The sequence below is a fragment of the Schistocerca americana genome, chromosome 5 (genome assembly GCF_021461395.2).
Source record: "Schistocerca americana isolate TAMUIC-IGC-003095 chromosome 5, iqSchAmer2.1, whole genome shotgun sequence".
NCBI lineage: Eukaryota > Metazoa > Arthropoda > Insecta > Orthoptera > Acrididae > Schistocerca > Schistocerca americana.
This window is the reverse complement of record NC_060123.1, coordinates 531,558,573-531,581,306: the sequence shown is the minus strand read 5'-3', so window position 1 is coordinate 531,581,306 and position 22,734 is coordinate 531,558,573. Positions and strand designations below refer to the sequence as shown.

The 22,734-nt window shown below is 41.9% G+C and overlaps 1 protein-coding gene across 3 annotated transcripts in view; it reads left to right on the top strand.

Moving 5' to 3' along the window:
* Positions 1 to 22,734, top strand: part of LOC124615316 (focadhesin) — a 292,146-nt gene that overhangs the window by 182,769 nt on the left and 86,643 nt on the right. The window lies entirely within an intron of this gene.

Here is a 22,734-nt window from a genome sequence, read left to right as displayed (position 1 = left end):
AATTGCTTTGAGGTGTCGCCCTTCTTCCCAGTCTGTTTTGAACCCCTCCTCCCCGGGGACGGCATTCCATCTCATGGGGGAGCCATGTTGCTCATAAGGGATGACATTCATATTCAACCCATCTCCCTGACTACATGCCTTTAAGCTGTTGCAGTTCACCTTTTCCTTCCTCCCTTGACCTTTTCCCTTTGTACTGTTTACATCTGTCCATCATTCGATGTCACCAGTGCAGACTTTCTACAGCTTACTGGGCAGCTACTTCAACCCTCTCTGCTGCTCAGTGACCTTAATGTGCATCATCTGGGTTCTCCCAGAACCTGTCTGAGAGGTGCCCTCTTGGCTGACCTTCTCAGTCAACTTAACCTCTACTGCCTTAACACAGGAGCACCCACATTCCTTTCAGATTTGACACACACCTATTCCCATTTGGATATATTCTTCTGCACTGTCCTGGTAGCCCATCATCTTGAGTGGTCTGTCCTCCCTGGCACATACTCAAGCGACCATTTCCCGTGTGCTGTCTGTTTGCTGACACCTATCCCCTACTTGCACACCCAAATGGCAGCTTACTAAGGCTGAATGACAAGCAACATTTCCCCGGTTGTGATGACCAGGTAGAATATCTTACTAACATTATCCTTACTGCCGCAGAACATTCCATTCCTTGCACTTCCTCTTTTCTATTCCATCTCCCGGTCCCTTGGTGAAATAAGCCATGTCACGACGCAATTTGCATGGTGATGTACTCTCTGCATTTTTAACCATCATCCTATGATGGCAAACTGCATTAATAATAAACAGTTGCATGCACAGTGTCGACGCATTCTTCGGGATAGCAGAGTGGCTAGCTGGATTTCATTCACTAGTTCCTTTAACAGTACCGCTCCCTATTCTGGCCTGCAGGCCAACCTCCAATGGCTCTCTGAGACCAATATCAATTCTGCAATTTCTGGCATGACAGTAGCAGGCGACATCATTGTGGACCCTATTGCTGTCCCGAACACCTTTGGCAGAGATTTCGAACTCCTCCCACTTTCATCCTGCCTTCCTCTGTTGAAAATGAGCAGACGAGGCTCAGGCAATAACTTTCTCTGCTCAGTATCATGAGTCTACAATGGCCCCTTTATTATGAGGGAGCTAGATCATGCTCCCACGTCATCCCAATCGTCCACCCCAGGGCTAGACGATGTTCACATTCAGATGTCGCAGCACCTTTCTCTTGCGGGCAAGCAATTTCTGCTTCATGTGTACAACTGCACCCGGACAGAGGACATGTTTCCCAGATGCTGGCATGAAGCCACTGTCATACTCATACCTAAGCCCAGTAAGGACAAACACCTTCCTTCTAGCTACCACCCCATTTCTCTCACCAGCTGTGTTGGGAAGGTGATTCATACCCAGCTGGTATGGTGGCTTGAATCTCGCAATTTACTAAGCACTGCACAGTGTGGTGTTTGAGCATGCCTTTCTGCAGTTGACCATCTTGTCACTTAGTCCACCCATGTCACAAATGGTTTTCTGCAGATATCCCAGACTGTAGCCATGTTTTTTTATTTGGAGAAAGCCTATGACACATGCTGGAGGTCTGGTATCCTCCTTACTCTCTACACATGGGGCTTCCGTTGCCGCCCGCCCTGTTTCTTTCAGGAATTTTTAAAAGACCAAGTTTTCAAGGTACGTGTGGGTTCTGTCTTGTTGGACACCTTTATCTAGGAAAATGTGTGCCTCGGGGTTCCATCATGAGCATCGTCCTTTTTTGCTATTGCAAATAACCCTATAATGGCCTGTCTCGCACCGGGTAACTCCGGCTTCCTTTTCATTGATGATTTTGCCATCTATTGCAGTTCTCCACAGACCTGTCTCATTGAGCGGCATCTTCAGCAGTGTCTCGATTATCTTTACTCAAGGAGCATCGACAATGGCTTTCATTTTTCCACTCACAAAACTGTTTGTATGAGTTTCTGGAGGCACAATTGGTTTCTTTCACCTTCTTTGCATCTTGGCATGTTGCTCTGCTGTTCATTGAAACCACAAAATTCTTGGGGCTCATGTTTGATAGGAAACTTTCTTGGTCCTCCCATGTGTCCTACCTTGCACCCACTGTATGCGGTGCCTCAATGTCCTACGTGTCCTCAGTGGTACTTCCTGTGGAGCAGATCGAACAACCTCCATTTGTACAGGTCCCTTGTCTGTTCGAAACTAGACTATGGGTGTTTAGTTTATGCATCTACAGATCCAACCTTCTTATGCAGTCTCAAAACTATCCACCAGCATGGCATCCATTTGGCGACTGGTGCCTTTTACAGTAGCCCGGTTAAGAGTCTGTGTGCAGAAGCTGCCCAACTACCACTGTCCTACCACTGTGACTTTCTACTCGGCAGATATGGATGCCGTTTGTCTGCCATGCATGGCCACCCATCCTATGCCTCCTCCTTTGATGACTCCTTTGATTGCCAGTATGCGGCGTGTCCCTCTTCTCTATTACCTCCTGGAGTTCGCTTTCAGCTCTTGCTCCAGAAACTTAACTTCACACTACCTGCAACTTTACCAGTGGGTGTCATCCCTTTACCTCCTTGGCTTCGTGCAGTGCTCATGTTCACCTTGGCCTTTATTTGCATCCGAAGGACACTACTCCAGCCTTGCTCTATTGCCTTCAGTTTCACGACCTTTGCATGGAACTTCGCGATAATACTTTTGTGTACACTAATGATTCTCAGGCTGGGCGTGGTGTCAGGTGTGTCTTTGTCATTGGCGCTGACGTTTTTCGGTATTGGCTTCTGGAACACTGCTCAGTATTTACAGCAAAGCTCTTCGCCCTGTATTAGGCCATGCAGTACATCCAGCGACACTGGCTTTTAATTGCGTCCTTTGCTCAGACTCTTTCATTGCCCTTCAAAGTTTGTGTGTGCTGTACACCATTCATCCCTTAGTGCCACGGATCCAGGAAAGCTGCAATTTGCTCACTGTTGATAGAGCTACTGTGATTTTCATGTGGGTTCCTGGTCACATCAGCCTGATAGGAAACAAGGCCGCTGACCCTGCTGCCAAGGTTGCAGTTTTCGTACCTCAGCCTGCTAGTTCTTACATTCCCTCCGATGGTCTCAGTATTGCCATTTGTCAGCAGGTGGCATCACTTTGGCATCACTTCTAGTCCTCCCTTCATGGGAACAAGCTTCGAGCTATTAAGCCCCTTCCAGGGGCTTGTACGACCTCCTCTCAGCTCTCTCCCTGTGAGGAGATCATTTTAACTAGGTTGCGTATTGTGCACTGTCTTTTTAGGTGGTTAGATGAACCCTCTGCTAGGCAGTTAAATTTGATTTGCGGAGTATCCATGTAGATTTAGATGTAGCCATCACCATTCGTTAAGTGGTACTTCCCCACCACTTTGTGCACATTGCGCGAAACTTTGGTGGTGTGCCATTTCCTGATGGAATGCCCTTTTTTTAACCGCTTACATTCTCATTTGTGTTTGCCGTCTGAGTTGTTGACCATTTTAGCAAACGAGACTTGGGCTGTCAGACGTATTTTATTTTTCTATCCATCGTAGGAATATGGTGAAGACCTTTTATTTTTTAATTCTGGAGCTCCATTTCTCTACGGCGTATTTTATAGACCTTTCTCCAAGTGCCTGTTTTTAGCTGTCTTCTCTTCCATCTCGTTTGGGGTTGACATGTAGGTGTTTTTAACTCCTCTTTGTCTTCATGTTCTACAGTTTTGACTTGGGCCTGTATGATCCTAGTCATTGTTGCACCCTAAAACAAAACAAAACAAAAAGCCCCACCTCCACCACCACCAACTAATGAGCAAACAGTTGCTTGTGCTGTGCACTTATATATAAAATTCTTGGAATGGAAAATCGTCTAACCTAGGTTTTTTTGACATGAATGTGGAAACTAGAAATCACAAAAGTGTCTAGTTACTTTTTGGTACAGAGCTTGGACTGAAATTTAACATCACAACAGAACTGACTGTGCACTTCATGTCAGCACTCTGTGCTGAGCTTGCTGCAGCATTGGTGAACCAAGGTGCAAGTATGTTGTTCAAATTGATCGGAATCACAGCAGTGCCTGCGCCCAGCTGGAAATGTGTTACTATGCCATTGACTTCCAGTATTAGTGTAACCTTCTGCTGCTCCCCATTGGTGGCCACAGGCTATAGGTGCTAACTGGATAACATGCAGCGTGCTGTATGTTGGCAGTTGGTGTTGCTGACTGTAGTCACAGCAGACACCTGCCAGGTGCCCTGATTTGTTTCATGGAAGCTTGTGTCATTTCAGAGTGGACAGTGCCTTCATTCATGCCTTGTATCATAATTACAAAATAATTTATGTGTGCTAGTTTATCTGGAGAGAAAAGGGGTGGGAGGAAGCCAGGGAGGATGGTTAACCATTTTGTGAGCTTCTGTTTGCTTTGTGACAAAATAATGGCACTTTTTCAGTGTGCACCTACAATTATGGGAAGGATGAATTGTTAATTCTGATCTAACTGTGGTGTCACCGCCAGACACCACACTTGCTAGGTGGTAGCTTTTAAATCGGCCGCGGTCCATTAGTATACGCCGGACCCGCGTGTCGCCACTGTCAGTAATTGCAGACCGAGCCCCACCACACGGCAGGTCTAGAGAGACGTCCTGGCACTCGCCCCAGTTGTACAGCTGACTTTGCAAGGAATGGTTCACTGACAAATACACTCTCATTTGCCGAGACGATAGTTAGCATAGCCTTCAGCTACAATTGCTACGACCTAGCAAGGCGCCATAATCCTTTGCTATTGATATTGAGATTCTATTAATGTATAATCAAGAGCGATGTTCTACAAATGTGGATTAAAGTTAAGTATTCCAGAAGCTACGTACTTTTCTTTATAGCATTCATTACGTATCCTGTTTCAGACCTCACGCCAGCCTGCATGAGTTTAAGCGCATGCCTTTCGGCTTCCTCTCATTGTGTCTAGGCTGTCTTGCCTAGACACAACACTAACAATGGAAAATCCAGGATGGAATAATGACAATATTATCAAAAGAGTATATTCTACTCACCATATAGTGGAGATGTTGAGTTACCAACAGGTACAACAAAAAGACTGCTAAACAAGTAAGCTTTTGTCCAAGAGGCCATCTTCTGTATTAGGCAACATACACACACACATTCACACAAATGCGACAAACACTCACTAGACCATTGTCTCAGGCTGCTGGATCTGCAGCAAGCTTTCTTGTTTAGCATTCTTTTCAATTGCTTGTCTATGACTCAACATCTCCACTATATGGTGAGTAGCACTCTATCCTTTTCATAATATTGACGTTATTACATCTTGGAGTTTTCATTGTCTGATTTTGCCTGATGACTTTTGTTTCCCATAACCCAGTGCTGTTTTCCTTTGTTACTATTTTCTAATTCATTACTTTATTCATTGTCCATCCTTTTGTTTCTCTTCTTTTCTGTGTTTTCCATGCCGCCTTCCAAACCCCACTCAATATTCTGACTTAAGATATACACTGTATCAACCATCTCATCCACAAACACCACATGGCTACAAGACCGTGCTGACTGATGGTGCAGCATCTCATGTCACACATTACTCCTGCCGATATAATTAATCCCAGACCTTCAAATTGATCACTCTTCCTGCGCCAGTATTATGTATTTTTTCATGTTATTTTCCATACATTTCTGTGCTATATGGACTTGTACCTCAGCCTATCAACCCCTCTCCACCTACACTCTTTCTGCTCTCTTACTCCCTTTCCACATGCTAACCTCATCTAATCTAGTCACATTTGTTGTCCTCCTCCTTCATACATGTCTGCCCACTGACATGCTCCCATTATAATCTTTTTATTTATTTTTATCTTTGATTTCATTATGTTTTCAAGTCAGTTGCAGTTGATTTTCACATTTTCACGATCAGCCTACTTCTGTAGATTTCATCTTTTCCTCTGTACTTCATCCATCCTGCCTTGTTTGTTATTTTTTCCCATGTGTTTTGACATACTTTTGCAAATTTGTTTCACACATGCATCTGTATTATGTACACATTTTTAAGTGTCTTTATCCTCCACAATGGATCCTTGCTCCTTCCATCTGTGCCAGTACAGAAAATTTCCTTATTGCTAGCCAGAACCCTGTTCCACATGCTGTTCCTGTGGTGTCGCTTGGCTCATGAAATCTTCCCAAATGGCCTTACTATCAAATTAACCATCTCCAGGTGCAACCCCTCCTTTCACAGTGACCTCCATCTGTTCAGATTCCACCAGCTCATAACCCTCACCAACATATCCTGCAAAAACCATGCCAATCAGGCTAAACCTCCTTGCGATATCTCCTCTCCATCCATAAAAGTCTCTTGTGATGCAATCCCAATTCATGGATCTCATCTCACACATTGAATCTCTTTTCCTCCAGCAACTAGAGCAGCATGCACAGTGCCACCTCAAAAAACTCTCCAATCTGTCCACTTCCTGCTCCTGCCTTGGACTACCACCATCCATCACCTCTACAACAGCCTCCAAACCTCCCCCACATCCCATCATAGCTGACAAACCCTTCCATGCAGATCTACATCATTTGCCCCACCACTGTACAGAATCCAGAACCTAAGTGGCCTCGAAACACAGTCATGACCCTTCCCTCCAAAAGTCTTAGTTCCACAGAAGTATCAGTCCTTTCCAAAGGCCTTACTTTTTGCCCCATTCCCAAATATGATTATGCTGGACTTATTAAACACCTTCTCTCCTTCTCCCAATCCCTACAGTGGAAATACTTTTTTGCCACCAACCCTACCAATCAGACTCAACCCAAGACCATTGTTGAACCTAATCTGACTAAGTTCACTCCTCCATCCAACCCACTGCCCCCAATTCACCCCCTGTTACATCCCCTGTTATCCTCCTAGAATTTCTTAATCTCAAACCCTGCCTCACCATCATTCCCCAAATCCCCCAACATGTAAGCTAGCCATACGCCTGCAGAAGGACCACAATCTACCACCTAAAAATGGATCCTAGCCTTATAATCGTACCTGCTGACAAAGGCTTGGCCATTGTTGTTTTGAACCACAAGGATTACCAGGGAGACGGACTCCACCAACTGTCAGATTCATCCACCTACAAACTCTGTCACAGTGACCCCATTCCAGAAATCCAGCAAGATCTCCAGTATCTCCTCAAATCCTTAGGCCCATTCCAGAACCTCTCCCTGGATTCTATGTCTCTCTTCACCCCTACCACTCCCTGCACTCCTACCTTGTACATGCTTCCTAAAGTACAGGCAGCCAGGGTGGCCGAACGGTTTTAGGCGCTACAGTCTGGAGCCGTGCAACTGCTACGGTCGCAGGTTCGAATCCTGCCTTGGGCATGGATGTGTGTGATGTCCTTAGGTTAGTTGGGTTTAAGTTGTTCTAAGTTCTAGGGGACTGATGACCTCAAAAGTTAAGTCCCAAGTGCTCAGAGCCATTTTTGAACCTAAAGTACATAAACCCAATCACCAAAGATGCCCCTTTGTGGCCAGTTACTGTGCCCCCACTGAAAGATTCTCTGCTCTTGTAGACCAACACCTTCAGCCTATTACCCGCAACGTACCTTTATAAAAGAGTCCAACAATTTCCTCAACCAACTCTTCGCAGTTCCTGTTCCTTTACCACATGCTGCGCTGCTCATCACTATTCCCTTTACACTAACATCCCTAATTCCCAAGCCCTTGGCACTATTGAACACTACTTTTCCCAACATCCGATGGATTCCAAACCTACAACCTCCTCCCTGGTCACCATGACCAACTATATCCTCACCAACAACTACTCCTTTGAAGCATTACCTACAAACAAATATGGGGTATAGCAGTGGGCACCCAAATCGCACGCACCATCGTATACCAGGCTATTCATGGGCCATCTAGAGGAATCCTTCCCAACTACCCAGAATTCCAAACCCCTCAGATTCGTTGATGACATCTGGATTGAGGGTGAGGATACCCTATCCATGTTCATAAAGACCTTTTCTCCCATTCACTTCACCTGCTCCTCCTCAAACCAACAAGCCACATTCCTCAATGCTGACCTCCACCTCAGAGATGGCTACATAAGTACCACTGTCCATATCAACCTATCAGTCACTAGCAATACCTCCACTTCAACAACTGCCATCCATCCGATACCAAGAAGTCACTTCCATGTAGCCTAGTCACCCATGGCCACGATGATGAGTCTGTCATGAAATATACCAAGGGTCTCACTGAGGCCTACACAGACCATAATTACTCTCTCAACCTTGTTCATAAACAGATTTCCCTTGCCTTATCTCTCCAGCCACCCACCACCTCCCAAAGCCCCACCATCCATCCATAGAGGGGCATTTCCCTTGTGACTCAGTGCCACCCAGAACTGGAGCAACTGAATCACATTCACATCATGCCCTGAAATGGGGAAGGTCCTACCTACTATCCTTCCCTCCCTACCCACAGTGGTATTCCACTGCTCACCAAACTTACACACACAATATCCTGACACCTACTCCCAATCTCTGTAATAGCTCTATTTGCAAGACCTGTCCCGTATGTCCTCCCACCACCTTCACCTACTCCAATCTGGTCACAAGCATTTCCTATACCATCAAAGGCATGGCTGCCTGTGAAACCAGTAATGTAATCTACAAGCTAAGTTGCAAGCACTATGCTGCCTGCATTCTACGTGGTCTTGACAACCAACAAGCTTTCTGTCTGCATGAATAGCCACTGACAAACTGTGGCCAAGAAACAGCTGTACCACCCCATTGCTGATCATGCACAACATGCATTCCTGATGATGATGATGATGATGATGACGATGACGATGATGATGTGTCTATCATATACAGCACTATGAGCAGTTCAGAGGCGACCTCTATGGTAAGTTCCCATGAAATGGTCTTTCGCCCTATCTTCTGGTAATCAAAGTTAACTGCTCGCCACAAAAGTGGAAAATAATGCCACCACTTGCCATGTGATTTTGTTAACATTACGGGTGGCACACAAACAGTTACTTCCATGAAATCTAAGCGATCCAGGACCATGTATACTCCTCTTGAATTCACTTCCTCTAGGCGCTCAGTCCGGAGCCGCGTGACTGCTACGGTCGCAGGTTCGAATCCTGCCTTGGGCGTGGATGTGTGTGATGTCCTTAGGTTAGTTAGGTTTAAGTAGTTCTAAGTTCTAGGGGACTGATGACCATAGATGTTAAGTCCCATAGTGCTCAGAGCCATTTGAACCAATTCACTTCCTATTTGTACTGAAACCATGCCTCACTGTGACTTCACCTGAGGCAGCACGTAAGCCGGCGTTTGACTGACATGGACCATATGGTAACTGGATGCAAAGTGAAGTCATTTCAAAAATATAAATGATCGAGGATGGTGTACAGTCCTTGCAAGTTCACTTTCTATTATTACTGAAAACCTCCATTTAGTAGCAGCCTGTCTGTGATGTCTGACACAGTGCAGAAGCTGGCGTTTGACAGATGAGGACCATATGATAGGTGGCAGCAAAGTGAAGTCTTCATTGCCTCTCAGGTCATATTTATATATGAGTGCAGTGGATCGCCGAAGGGAACACCTGCCGTCATCCACTCTATCTCCAAGTAGCAGCATCTAAATGCCCAATTTTTCAGACACACATCATTTTATAACACTGTTGTATAGCAATTAGAATCTTTGTAATTTTTGTATGAATAGAATTAAGTTGGCTTTAATCATAGAAAAAGTTTTAGCTCGCCTGTATTTAAACTTTGCCACCTAGAATTCTTAGAATGGAACTGACAGTAGAATCTTTAAGAGACCTTGTAATGATTGGTATTTGCATCAGAGTCTTGAAACTTGTTGTAGCTTAATTATTCATCAGGTGCTGTAATAAAAACTGTGTGTCATTACTATAAATGATACTTAATCTATTACAAATAAGGACATTGTTGTTCCAATTTTATTTTTCAATAAATTACTCAAAAACTATTAGATGTAGCTTAATGGGGCCACAAAGTTAATGTTTTTACATCAAACTGAAGCTTCATAAAAATTTTCAGCTTTCTGGGTCTAATATTTAGTGCCCTCAATTTTTTGTAAAAATGTGGATTCTGACCAAAATATTGTTCTAATCAAGTTGAAACTTGTAACAGTTGATTTTGACATACATTTGTACATTCTGAGCAAATTTTTGCTTTCTAGATTATATTTTTTATATAAAACGATGTACTTTGGAAAACATATTCATCTAATCACTCTGAGATTTAACAATTTAAACATTAATATACTGAAGCATATGTTGACAAATTTTGGAAAAGTTTCTTTAATTTTTAATTTCATCCTTATATTATGGAGCAATAGTTGTATGCTACACACAGGTGCATTATGACGACGTGGCACTTGTAGCAGTGAACTGGGTAATTCCCAGCACACTTGCTCGCCTCTATATCTCTCAAATGATACAGCATTTGTTCCGCCACACTGTGTGTAAACAAAATGGTAGGCTGAAATCTGAAGTGTGTCACAAATTTTGATTATTCAATTCTTTCTTAATATTTTTAAATGCTTCCTGAGATTCTTGGGTCCAAACCCAGTTAGTGCTCTTTTTAAGTAAATTGCTTCAACAAGGTTCATTCAAATTTTGTCCACTCACAAATGTCCGATAAAATCCACATAAATCATGAAATAATTTAAACAGTTTTCTACTATGTGGTGCTGGAAAATCTGAAATTGTTTTAATTTTTTCAAGATCTGCCCAGATTCCTTTCCTAGTAATTACATGACGTAAGAATTTTAGTTTCGGGACAGCAAATTTACATTTTTCAAGTTTCAGAGTCGTACCTCCTTGTCTAAGTTTTTCACATACCTGCTTCAACAATTCAAAATGCTCTTCCCTGCTTTGTCCAGTTACCAAAATGTCACCAACATAAACAGTAAGTTTTTCCTAACAGATCTTGGCCAAGTGCATAATCTAATGCTCTTATAAATTCAGCTACAGACGAGTTCAAACCAAAAGGTACTAAGCAGTATTGGTAACATCTACCACTTTAAAGGAAGGCAGTATATTTACCTGATTCAGGAGCTACAGGCACCTGATAAAATCCAGAAGCTAGACCCAAACTAGACATAATCTGAATATTTTTAAATTTGTGTAAAAGTTCATCAGTGTCTTCAGGGTGATCTGTTTCTCTGTACAAATACTTGTTTAAATGCCTAGAATCCAGAACCAAACTCACTCCTTTATCTCTTTTTTTAGACAACGACTAATGGGTTGTTATATGGGCTAACACTTCTCTCAATGATATCACACACTTTCATCGTATGCAACTCTTTCTCAACTGCAGCTTTCTTAGCAATAGGTACACAATATGGTTTTATGAAAAATGGGTGGTGTTGTTTTAGCTATAAAGTACACTGATATCCTCTCACTCTACCTAGAATATTACTAAATACATCACTATACTCCCATGACAAAGATTCCATGCCCATTTCTGATCATTGGTTAACCCTTTTGCTTCTGAAATCGTAGTGTCTCCAAGTTCTTTAAATCCTGCTTCACCTGTATCTAATGTTGGCATATCTTTGACTACAAATTCACTGTCTTTTAAAAATTCTATACTATTTATTTTACCATCCTCATAAGACATAGTTGACTGTATAAAATTAGTACAAATACACTCTTCATTAAGTGCATTGATAATCAACTTCTGCACTTGCCAATCAGAACCTGCATTCACACCAACTATCCATGCCATGCCAAAGATAAGATCCTCACTGAGATCTTGAATTATTAAACATCCATGTATAAAAGTTACTCCCTCAATTGTAAAAGTTAATAAAGCCTGACTTTTAACCACTTTGTTATGTTTCCTAGTTGCACCTTTAATCCATGCTCCAATTACAGGTAATTATACATAGTACTCATTATTTTTTAATTTTTTACTTAAGGATTCAGGCACTCCTGAAATTTGACTGCCTGTGTCAAAGAGACATCTGTCTACCAATGATCCTGTTCTGACTTTAATAAACGGACAAAAAATATCAGCACATTTATCAGTTTTAACATCTTCATATGACAGGTCATTTTCTATCTCTTCAAAAATAAAGCCTCCAAAATCACTGTTGTTCTTACCATTCCCATTGCCTAGGCACACTTCTATTAAATTAACATAGACACCATTATCACTGTCGCTGAGAATTTCATCAATCCATGTACACTTACTTGTCTCACGTAGATCAGCACTATGGTACTTATCTTTAAGTTGTTTTACAATTATGTGTTTAATTTTATGCCACCAGTCTGGATATAAAGTTAAACACAGATTTTTTAATATAAAGTTAAACACAGAATTTTTTAACATAATTCTAAAGCATTCATCTTTCTCAATAGCATCACTATTTAATCAAATATTATATAAAAAAGATTTGTTCTCATTCATAACATTAAGCAGTGCACTGTCACTGTCATAACTAGTCACTGAATTTGTATGATCATCTATACATGCCTCCTCACTAATAATTAAATTAAAAGTTTTGTTTGCTATGATACTGTTATTAACGTCCCTTAATCCTTTAACAGTGTCCTTGGGTACCTCTACAACATCATAGTCACTACTACACATTTCCTTACTAATACCTAATGTCTCCAGTTCTTCTTTAAAACAAACAAAATACTTTTCTTCTTCATTACTGTACTCATCATCACTTGCCTTCAATTTATTATATTCAGTAATACCACAAGCATCATCAATATCGCCACACAAATTACCAACCTCATCATTCCCTACTTCATTACTGTTTAAATATGCAGTTTCACTTAAGTTGCTGTTCATTAGTACAATATTCACTTTTTCTCACCTGGTTCTTCTATTAGTTTCTGAATTCCAAAATCATCACAAAATTCAGTTACTTCAGCATTTCCCAGTGACAAGTCCCTATCCAGTTATAGAATTCTGATAAATTAATTTCTTCTGTATCCTTTCTCCAATATTTGTGTGCTCATGTACCTTATTAACGTATTTTGTCGTACCTGGTGAACATACTTCTTTCTCAACAGATATGATACTAACAGGAGAGGACACATTTTTAAGATAGCTACTGATAGCTTCAATAGAGTGTTTTTCTTGTGTCAGTATTTGTGTAATTTCTGGTCCATTTGTTATTTGTCTCATGAGCCCCTAACTTGCGGACCGACAGTGGGACCCGAGCTAGTTTTTTGTTTCCTGAATTCATGCCCTGCCATGTTTCCTTGTGTTTCAGTTATCATCTCTATTCCAACTCCTGTTCCAGCTATTGCCATGTTGCTCTCCAGGATGAAAATTGTTACCATTTGCTCTGTTACATTCCTTCTAACTTATTACTGTTGCAGTTACTATGTTCCCTCATTTTGTAATTATTACTGTGTCAATTTTGATTACTATTATTTGTGCCTGTTGTGGTTACATTGCCCTTTTATTTCCCCTTTTCCGAAACTCTATCTAAGTTATCTACATAATTCAAAAACTGGTCTACTGTGTCATCTGGCCCATAGACTAATTCCCACTGTACCCTAACTGGTAACCTCCCCTAAAGCATCAATCTGGGTGAGTTCATCAAAAGGTTTGCTCAAATGAGCTAATTTTTTAATGTGATTTTTGCAAAACTGTTTTGTGCTAATACACTCTTCTCTGTAACTTGGTGCATTGAGAAATTTGCTTTTGTCTCTAGCTTGTTCAGTCTCTGACCAAAATCTGTCTAAAAATCCTTTCTCAAAATAGTGTAGATAGTGCCATCATTAGTATACTAACTAGCCCAACTTAATGCTTCACTTTCTAGAAACTTCTTTAAAAATTTGATTTTCATAACATCAATCATATTAGACACAAAATTATCTCTGCAATGCTGCAGAAAATCTACCGGATGTAAACTGCCTTCAGCTGAAAAGTTTTTCACTGGAATGTTGCAAAATGTGGTACCAATATTGTCAACAAGATTTCTATTAACTGCATTACTGGGCAATTCTTCAACTTTTTTGCACAGAATAGAAACACTTCTTTATAGGGCACTGGTTTCATTGTTACTTAATAATACATTTTCTGCAAATTTGCTGCCTGCTGTCTTCACCTGTTTGACAAAACTGCTTTCACCAAGTGTCAGTTTCCAAAGTCAAAATTTGGCTATTTACATTTGTGTCAACTTTACTTTTTCAAAAGCAATTTTGTTTTTTCCCCTGTCTTCAGTGATCTCATCTTTGACATTTTCAGTGATCTGATCTTTGACATTTTGGGCTTTACTGTTAAATTTAAGTTCAATTTCTTTGATTTTGGACTCAACAGGCTCTACTTGACCATCTAACCTCACAATTTTTGATTGATATCATTTAGCTGAGCTGTATTTTTACTGTTACAATCAAATAACACTCTTATTGAATGGCCAAATTCTGTGAACTGTTTCTTGCTTTCTTGTTTATGATTTCCAAGTTGCTCATTAATTTTTGCAAACTGGTCCTCATTATATTTATGCTGTTGACTACTAATTTTTATTGACAAAGCAAACATGGTACTTATGTCATTACTATCATCTCATTTCAATAATTTACATGATTCATCAGTTTGTTTTTCCTGTTCTACTGTTTCATCAATAAAGCTTTCCTGTTCTTGTTTCACAACACTGCTCAAGTCTGCCATGTCTGTATTACCCCCTGTTATTCCATATTCTCATTCAGCGACTGTCATTGTTAATCATTATTCTACAAAACACTTTACCAAAAAAGAAAAAAAAATAAAGAAAATATTTCCAGCACTTAACTTTGTTTAGTATCAACATTGTTAATTGTACACTTCAAACTTTATTTTTCATTCTTTTCTTATTGATGACTGTGAACTCTGTTGTTGTTATTGTTGCTGTTTTGTAGCTATGGCTTGTACTTGGCTGATCATTCATATAATTTTTTTGCAATATACACATATTTAAACTGGAACAAGAAAAATAGCCCAACACAGTATTCACATTTCACTTTCAGAAAATCCTGGTTGATGCCACTGCATTCTGACCATTACCACACTCTTGTAGCCCAAACTTGATTTATTAATTCTGAGATAAGTTAATAACTTGGGTGGCTGGTCACATTTTCACAGCACTTGTTGTGCTGAGATAGTAGCAAACTGCAGAGAGAGGTAGAAACGGGAGAATGTGAATAAACAGTTTTCATAATTCTCATCTTTTATTCTTCGTCTTTTTTAGAAGTTGCCGGCTCATAGTCCATTCTAGAGTGTAACTTTTTTATACTGGTCTAGAGGATGCTTGGTCTCATTCAGTTAAGTAATGTGAACATTGGTGGACGTTCTGCTATTGAACACATATATTTTCAGTCATTTCACTTCACAATGCAAATCAACATCAGTCACAGTGCTGATACAACACACATGATGTGTACTCCATCCTCACACTTCAAACTTATATTACTAAGTACCCAAAGACAAATATTTGCCTCTAACAACATGTGCCAAAGAAAATACCATCATATATCAATCTGTTTGTGCAAAATCATCTTTGTAACATACATGTCATAAATAAAATTAAATAATTGTTTACCATTGCTTATCTTTTTTTAAGAGTTCCATAATCATCATCATAATTACATTAAGTGCTTATATTTGTAAACATTTAAACATTTTCAAAAAACAAAGATGATGTAACTTACCAAACAAAAGCATTGGTATGTTGATAGACACACAAACAAACACAAACACACACACAAAATCCAAGCTTTCGCAACCCATGGTTGCTTCATCAGGAAAGAGGGAAGGAGAGGGAAAGACGAAAGGATGGGCTTTAAGGGAGAGGGTAAGGAGTCATTTCAATCCCAGGAGTGGGAAGACTTACCTTAGGGGGGAAAAAAGGACAGGTATACACTTGCGCACGCTCACACATATACAGACACAAGCAGACAATGTAGTTATATGTCTGCTTGTGTCTGTATATGTGCGGATGGATATGTGTGTGTGTGCAAGTGTATACCTGTCCTTTTTTCCCCCCTACGGTAAGTCTTTCCACTCCCGGGATTGAAATGACTCCAGTCCTTACCCTCTCCCTTAAAACCCATCCTTTTGTCTTTCCCTCTTTCCTGATGAAGCAACCGTGGGTTGCGAAAGCTTGAATTTTGTGTGTGTGTTTGTGTTTGTTTGTGTGTCTATCAACATACCAACACTTTCGTTTGGTAAGTTACATCATCTTTGTTTTTAGATATATTTTTCCCACGTGTAATGTTTCCCTCTATTATATTTATACATTTTCATATAGCTATATGGTAGTGGATATCTGTGTTTTGAGTCTTCAACTTGGGAATTGATCTTTCATATGATTCAAGTTTGGGTAGTACATTTATCTCCCATAACCAGTTTTATTATGCTACCAACACCAGCTTTTCTGAATTAAGGTGGGAACTCTCTTTCTGCGATATATCCTACATCCCCGCAACCCTCCTGACCTCAACCTTCAAGAGTCACTGTCCTTCACCCACCTATCATGTTCTCTGTTCCCACTCCAGCACTATACAGCCCTCTACTTCACCAATGTATCCATAGTCTTTTTTACTTTTCTCCTTTTCCACTCCCCCCTCCCTCCTACCCTTTGTCTAACTGCCCGACTGCACCTAGCTGCCCTACACTCTCACCACCTCTTCCCTGTATGTTACCAAAATCAGCACCTTACCATCCCCCATCCGTACCCTGCTATCTATCCTCCTCCCTGCCCCAGCCTTCTCCTTACCCCCATCACCTAGATTGCTTCTTCCATCAACAAACACTGTTGCTCATAGTCTGGCCGCAGCAGCCAGTGACCGTGGTGTGTGTGTGTGTGTGTGTGTGTGGGGGGGGGGGGGGGGGGCGGGGGGGAGGGGGGGGGTGCATGCGTGCTTGTTGCCTAATTCATACCTTTTAGCCAAAAGCTTCCTTGTTTAGCAGTCTTTTTGTTGTGCCTATCTGTGACTCAACATTTCCACTACATGGTGGGCAGCAATCTATCCTTTTTGTAATATTGTAATTATAGTCTAACTATTGTATTCCATATCACTGGACTACAGGATGACTGGATGGCCGGTGCTCAGTAATTCAAGTAATGACATTGCCTATAATCAGTGGATTGTTGAACACAAAGTTGACTACTAGGAAGAAATTCTAGATTACACTCATTCATTGGTCTATGAACACAATATTAACCATTACTAAGATATTGAAGACTAATGTTGTCATCAAACATATCCTACAATGGAGCTATTATTTCATGATCTTTAATGGTTTTTAGAGCCTCATTCACTGTTATAGCAGCTGACTCTAATGCCTTTGCACTGACTTCCTTATGTGGTGCTAGACATCCATTAAATTCACCATAACGTACACCGCATTGTTTACTTGAAGAATAACACTTGCATGCTAGACCTTACAGATTTTTAGCTCACGCTGCACTGAATAAATTTGAGCCTAGTTGCTTCCACATGGGCTTGGTGACCATAGTATTCAGTCAACAAACTACAGACATCTGAAAAACTCAAGCTACTTGAGTTAGATGGTGGTTGATATTCTGAGCTACTTTCTACAATTGATTAGTAGAAGACAATAAGAGGAAACACTGACAACCAGGGTCAGTCATTTCAGTTGCCTTGCAACAAAGAACAAAACAACAGGAGGAGACCAACCACTCCCATTTGTTTTGTCAACAAGTGAATTACTTAGGGGGAAGTGATGCCAGTTGCTGCTGCAACAAATGTAAAATTTGCTTCTGTTGTTGCAACAAATGTAAAATTTGCTTCTGTTGTTGCTTTTGGTTGACTAACTACCACTGTCACACCTTAGAAAAAGATCTGGCAGAGAAACTGAGAAAATTCTGGTTGTATGTAAGCAAGGCTTCCTTTCAGTCCCTTGATGACAAGCCTGGTGCAGCAGTTGAAGATAGCAAAACAAAAGCTGAAGTTTTTAATTTCATGTTCAATAAATCTTTCACAGAGAAGAATTGTACAAACATAGTTTCATTTGACCGTCAGGTATACTCCCATATGGACAACATAGTAATAAGAATACCTGGCATTGAGAAACGACTGAAAGATTTGAAAGCAAATAAATGACCAGGTCCGGATGGAATCCCAGTTCGATTTTGCAGAGAGTACTCTATGGCATTGGCCCCTTACCTAGCTAGCATTTATTATAAATGTCTTGCCCAGCACAAAGTCCCAAGTGACTGAAAAAAAGCACAGGTGACTCCAGTATATAAGAAAGGTAAAAGAACGGACCCACAAAATTAGAGACCAATATCCCCAACTTCTGTTTGCTGCAGAATCTTTGAACATAGTCACTTTCCCTCATTTTTAAACCAAGCAACCCACCTTGAACATATTGTCCTGGAATAAAATAAAGTTTATTGTTATTGAGAAGCTTATATACACAAATCAGCACATTTTAGAAAGCACTGCTTGTGCAAAGCTCAGCTTGCCGTTTTCTTATATGATATACTGAGAACAATGGATAAAGGGCAACAGGCAGATTCCATATGTCTAGATTTCTGGAAAGCATTTGACACGGTGTTCCATTGCAGGCTGTTAACAAGGCTACAAGCGCATGGAATAATTTCACAGATAATGAGGGGCTCAAAGTAATTGAATCCAGTATGTTGTCTTTGATAGCGAGTGGTCATCAGAGACAAGGTTATCATCAAGAGTTCACCAGGGAAGTGTGATGGGACCACCTCTCTTCTCTATATACATAAATACACTCCTGGAAATTGAAATAAGAACACCGTGAATTCATTGTCCCAGGAAGGGGAAACTTTATTGACACATTCCTGGGGTCAGATACATCACATGATCACACTGACAGAACCACAGGCACATAGACACAGGCAACAGAGCATGCACAATGTCGGCACTAGTACAGTGTATATCCACCTTTCGCAGCAATGCAGGCTGCTATTCTCCCATGGAGACGATCGTAGAGATGCTGGATGTAGTCCTGTGGAACGGCTTGCCATGCCATTTCCACCTGGCGCCTCAGTTGGACCAGCGTTCGTGCTGGACGTGCAGACCGCGTGAGACGACGCTTCATCCAGTCCCAAACATGCTCAATGGGGGACAGATCCGGAGATCTTGCTGGCCAGGGTAGTTGACTTACACCTTCTAGAGCACGTTGGGTGACACGGGATACATGCGGACGTGCATTGTCCTGTTGGATCAGCAAGTTCCCTTGCCGGTCTAGGAATGGTAGAACGATGGGTTCGACGACGGTTTGGATGTACCGTGCACTATTCAGTGTCCCCTCGACGATCACCAGTGGTGTACGGCCAGTGTAGGAGATCGCTCCCCACACCATGATGCTGGGTGTTGGCCCTGTGTGCCTCGGTCGTATGCAGTCCTGATTGTGGCGCTCACCTGCACGGCGCCAAACACGCATACGACCATCATTGGCACCAAGGCAGAAGCGACTCTCATCGCTGAAGACGACACGTCTCCATTCGTCCCTCCATTCACGCCTGTTGCGACACCACTGGAGGCGGGCTGCACGATGTTGGGGCGTGAGCGGAAGACGGCCTAACGGTGTGCGGGACCATAGCCCAGCTTCATGGAGACGGTCGCGTATGGTCCTCGCCGATACCCCAGGAGCAACAGTGTCCCTAATTTGCTGGGAAGTGGCGGTGCGGTCCCCTACAGCACTGCGTAGGATCCTACGGTCTTGGCGTGCATCCGTGCGTCGCTGCGGTCCGGTCCCAGGTCGACGGGCACGTGCACCCTCCGCCGACCACTGGCGACAACATCGATGTACTGTGGAGACCTCACGCCCCATGTGTTGAGCAATTCGGCGGTACGTCCACCCGGCCTCCCGCATGCCCACTATACGCCCTCGCTCAAAGTCCGTCAACTGCACATACGGTTCACGTCCACGCTGTCGCGGCATGCTACCAGTGTCAAAGACTGCGATGGAGCTCCGTATGCCACGGCAAACTGGCTGACACTGACGGCGGCGGTGCACAAATGCTGCGCAGCTAGCGCCATTCGACGGCCAACACCGCGGTTCCTGGTGTGTCCGCTGTGCCGTGCGTGTGATCATTGCTTGTACAGCCCTCTCGCAGTGTCCGGAGCAAGTATGGTGGGTCTGACACACCGGTGTCAATGTGTTCTTTTTTCCATTTCCAGGAGTGTAGTTTGGTTGACAGGGTCGACAGCAATCTTAGGTTGTTTGCTGATGATGCTGGGTGTAAAGTAAGGTGTCTAATGTTATTGGTCGTAGGAAGATACAAGATGACTTAGACAAAAGTTCCAGTTGGTATGATGAATGGGAGCTAGCCTTAAATGTGGAAAAATTTAAGTTAATGCAGATGAGTAGGAATGTCAAACCTGTAATGTTTCGATACAGTGTTACTAGAATCCTGCTTGACACAGTCAAGTCATTTAGATATCTGGGCATAACATTGCAAAGTGATATGAGGTGGAATGAGTGTCTGAGAACTGTGATGGGGAAAGCACATAGTTGACTTCACTTTATTGGGAGAGTTTTAGGAAAGAGTATTTCACCTGTAAAGGAGGCTGCATATAGGATGCTGGTGCAACCTATCCTTGAGTATAGCTTGAGTGTTTGGGATCTGTACCAGGTTGGATTGAAGGAAGACATAGAAGCAATTCAGCGGCAGGCTACTAGGTTTGTTACCGGTAGGTTCAAACAACACATAAGTGTTATGGAGTTGCTTCAGAAACTCAAATGGGAATCCCTGGAGGGAAGGCGATGTTCTTTTTGAGAAACGCTATTGAGAAAATTTAGAGAACTGTCATTTGAAGCTGATTGCTGAACAATTCTACTGCCACCAACATACATTGTGCGTAAGGACCATGAAGATAAGATTTGAGGAATTAGGGCTTACACGGAGGCATACAGACAGTTGTTTTTCTCTGACTCTATTTGCGAGTGGACAAGGAAAGGAAATGACAAATAGTAGTAATGGGTTTCCTCTGCCATGCACTGTACAGTGGCTTGCAGAGTAGCTACATCTAAAGATGTAGATGCTGCTGCAGCATTTGCTGCTGTTGTAGTTCTAACTGCTGCTGATGTCGTGTTTCCTATTTTTCTTGCTATTGTTATTGAAGTTCCAGCTACTGCTGCCACATCTTCAGCACTACAGGACCCATGTGAAGTTTTAGTCAGTTGCTTGATGAGAAACATTATCATTGCCGCTTTTCTTCATTACTTTGAAGAAGGTAGAAACAATATTCATGATCAGACAGTCTTCAGAGACCAGTTGAAACAAATAGGCAATTCAGTGTGATATAGGAGGGTTTGAACTTAAATAGTGGCAACTATTTATTCACAACCAATACAAAAGAGTTACATGTTTGCACCTGTTACTGTCCTTCAAAGTAGTCACCAGTGTTGTGGAAGGTGTAATATACCATTAGCAGAGCCTGTTCTGTTGATGGTGTGAATGGAGCAGTCTACTGCCTGCCAAATCTCTGGAACAGTTCTGAAGCGAATGCCACAAAATGGTTCCTTCATCTTTGGAATCAAATCAAAGTCACAAGGACGTGGTGGATGGTACAGTACTTCCCAGTCCCATCGATTGAACAGAGCAGCCACAGCTTGCACTGTATGTGCCCGCACATGTGTCATGCAAAATGATGGATGGATTGAGCAGAAAGCGTCACTGCTTCTTTCACAAAGCTGCTCACAGATGATGGTGACTTTGATCTGATTCCAAAGTGAAGGAACCACTTCGTGGCGTTTGCTTCAGAACTGTTCCAGAGATTCGACAGGCAGTAGACCGCACCATTCGCACTATCAACAGAACAGGCTCTGCTAACGGTATACTACACCTTCCACATCACTGGCAATGGGTTCTACACAATGCTGATGACTACTTTGCAGGACAGTAACAGGTGCAAAGATGTAACTCTGATTTATTGGTTGTGAATAAATAATTTCCACTATTTAAGTTCCAACCCTTGTATAACAACAAGAGTTAATTTTATGAACGTCTGACCAGCCGTGAAGTCAAGAATAAAGCAGAGTTTGCCATAATGAGTGATAAATGCAACCAGAGAGTTATCAAAATCAAGATATGTAATCGGGCTAGGTCAGACTCCAAATATTTTTAGATTAAAGTGTGTGAAATCTTATGGGACTTAACTGCCAAGGTCATCAGTCCCTAAGCTTACACACTACTTAACCTAAATTATCCTAAGGACAAACACACACACACCCATGCCCGAGGGAGGACTCGAACCTCCGCCGGGACCAGCCGCACAGTTCATGACTGCAGTGCGTTAGACCGCTTGGCTAATCCCTCGCGGCCCCAAATATTCATATAATGTGTAACTGAGGTTCTGTATAATGCATGAGTGTGTCTGAGCTACCAGTATTTATTAGCAGTATTTACAAACTGATACTGGTAATACCTGAATGGCTATCAGGTACTATACTTTAAGGAATTAATTTGTTGTCATGCAATTAACAACTCCTTCCTACAAAATCATTACAGGAGCGCAAATCACACTGAGGAATGAGAAGCACCTGTATTGTAACACAAGAATATGCCATGCACTGAACGAGATATCACAATTATTAATAGAACTGCACTCACTGTTACAAAGGGTGGGGCTCAAGTCTCCTCCTGGCCTCTAGCATTTCCATGGTTTCTTTAAACCTAGCAAATGAGACAGACACAAGGGTTGCTCCTTTGAAAACAACACAACCAATTTCCTTCCCCATCCTTGTCCAATTCAAGCATGTTGTCTAT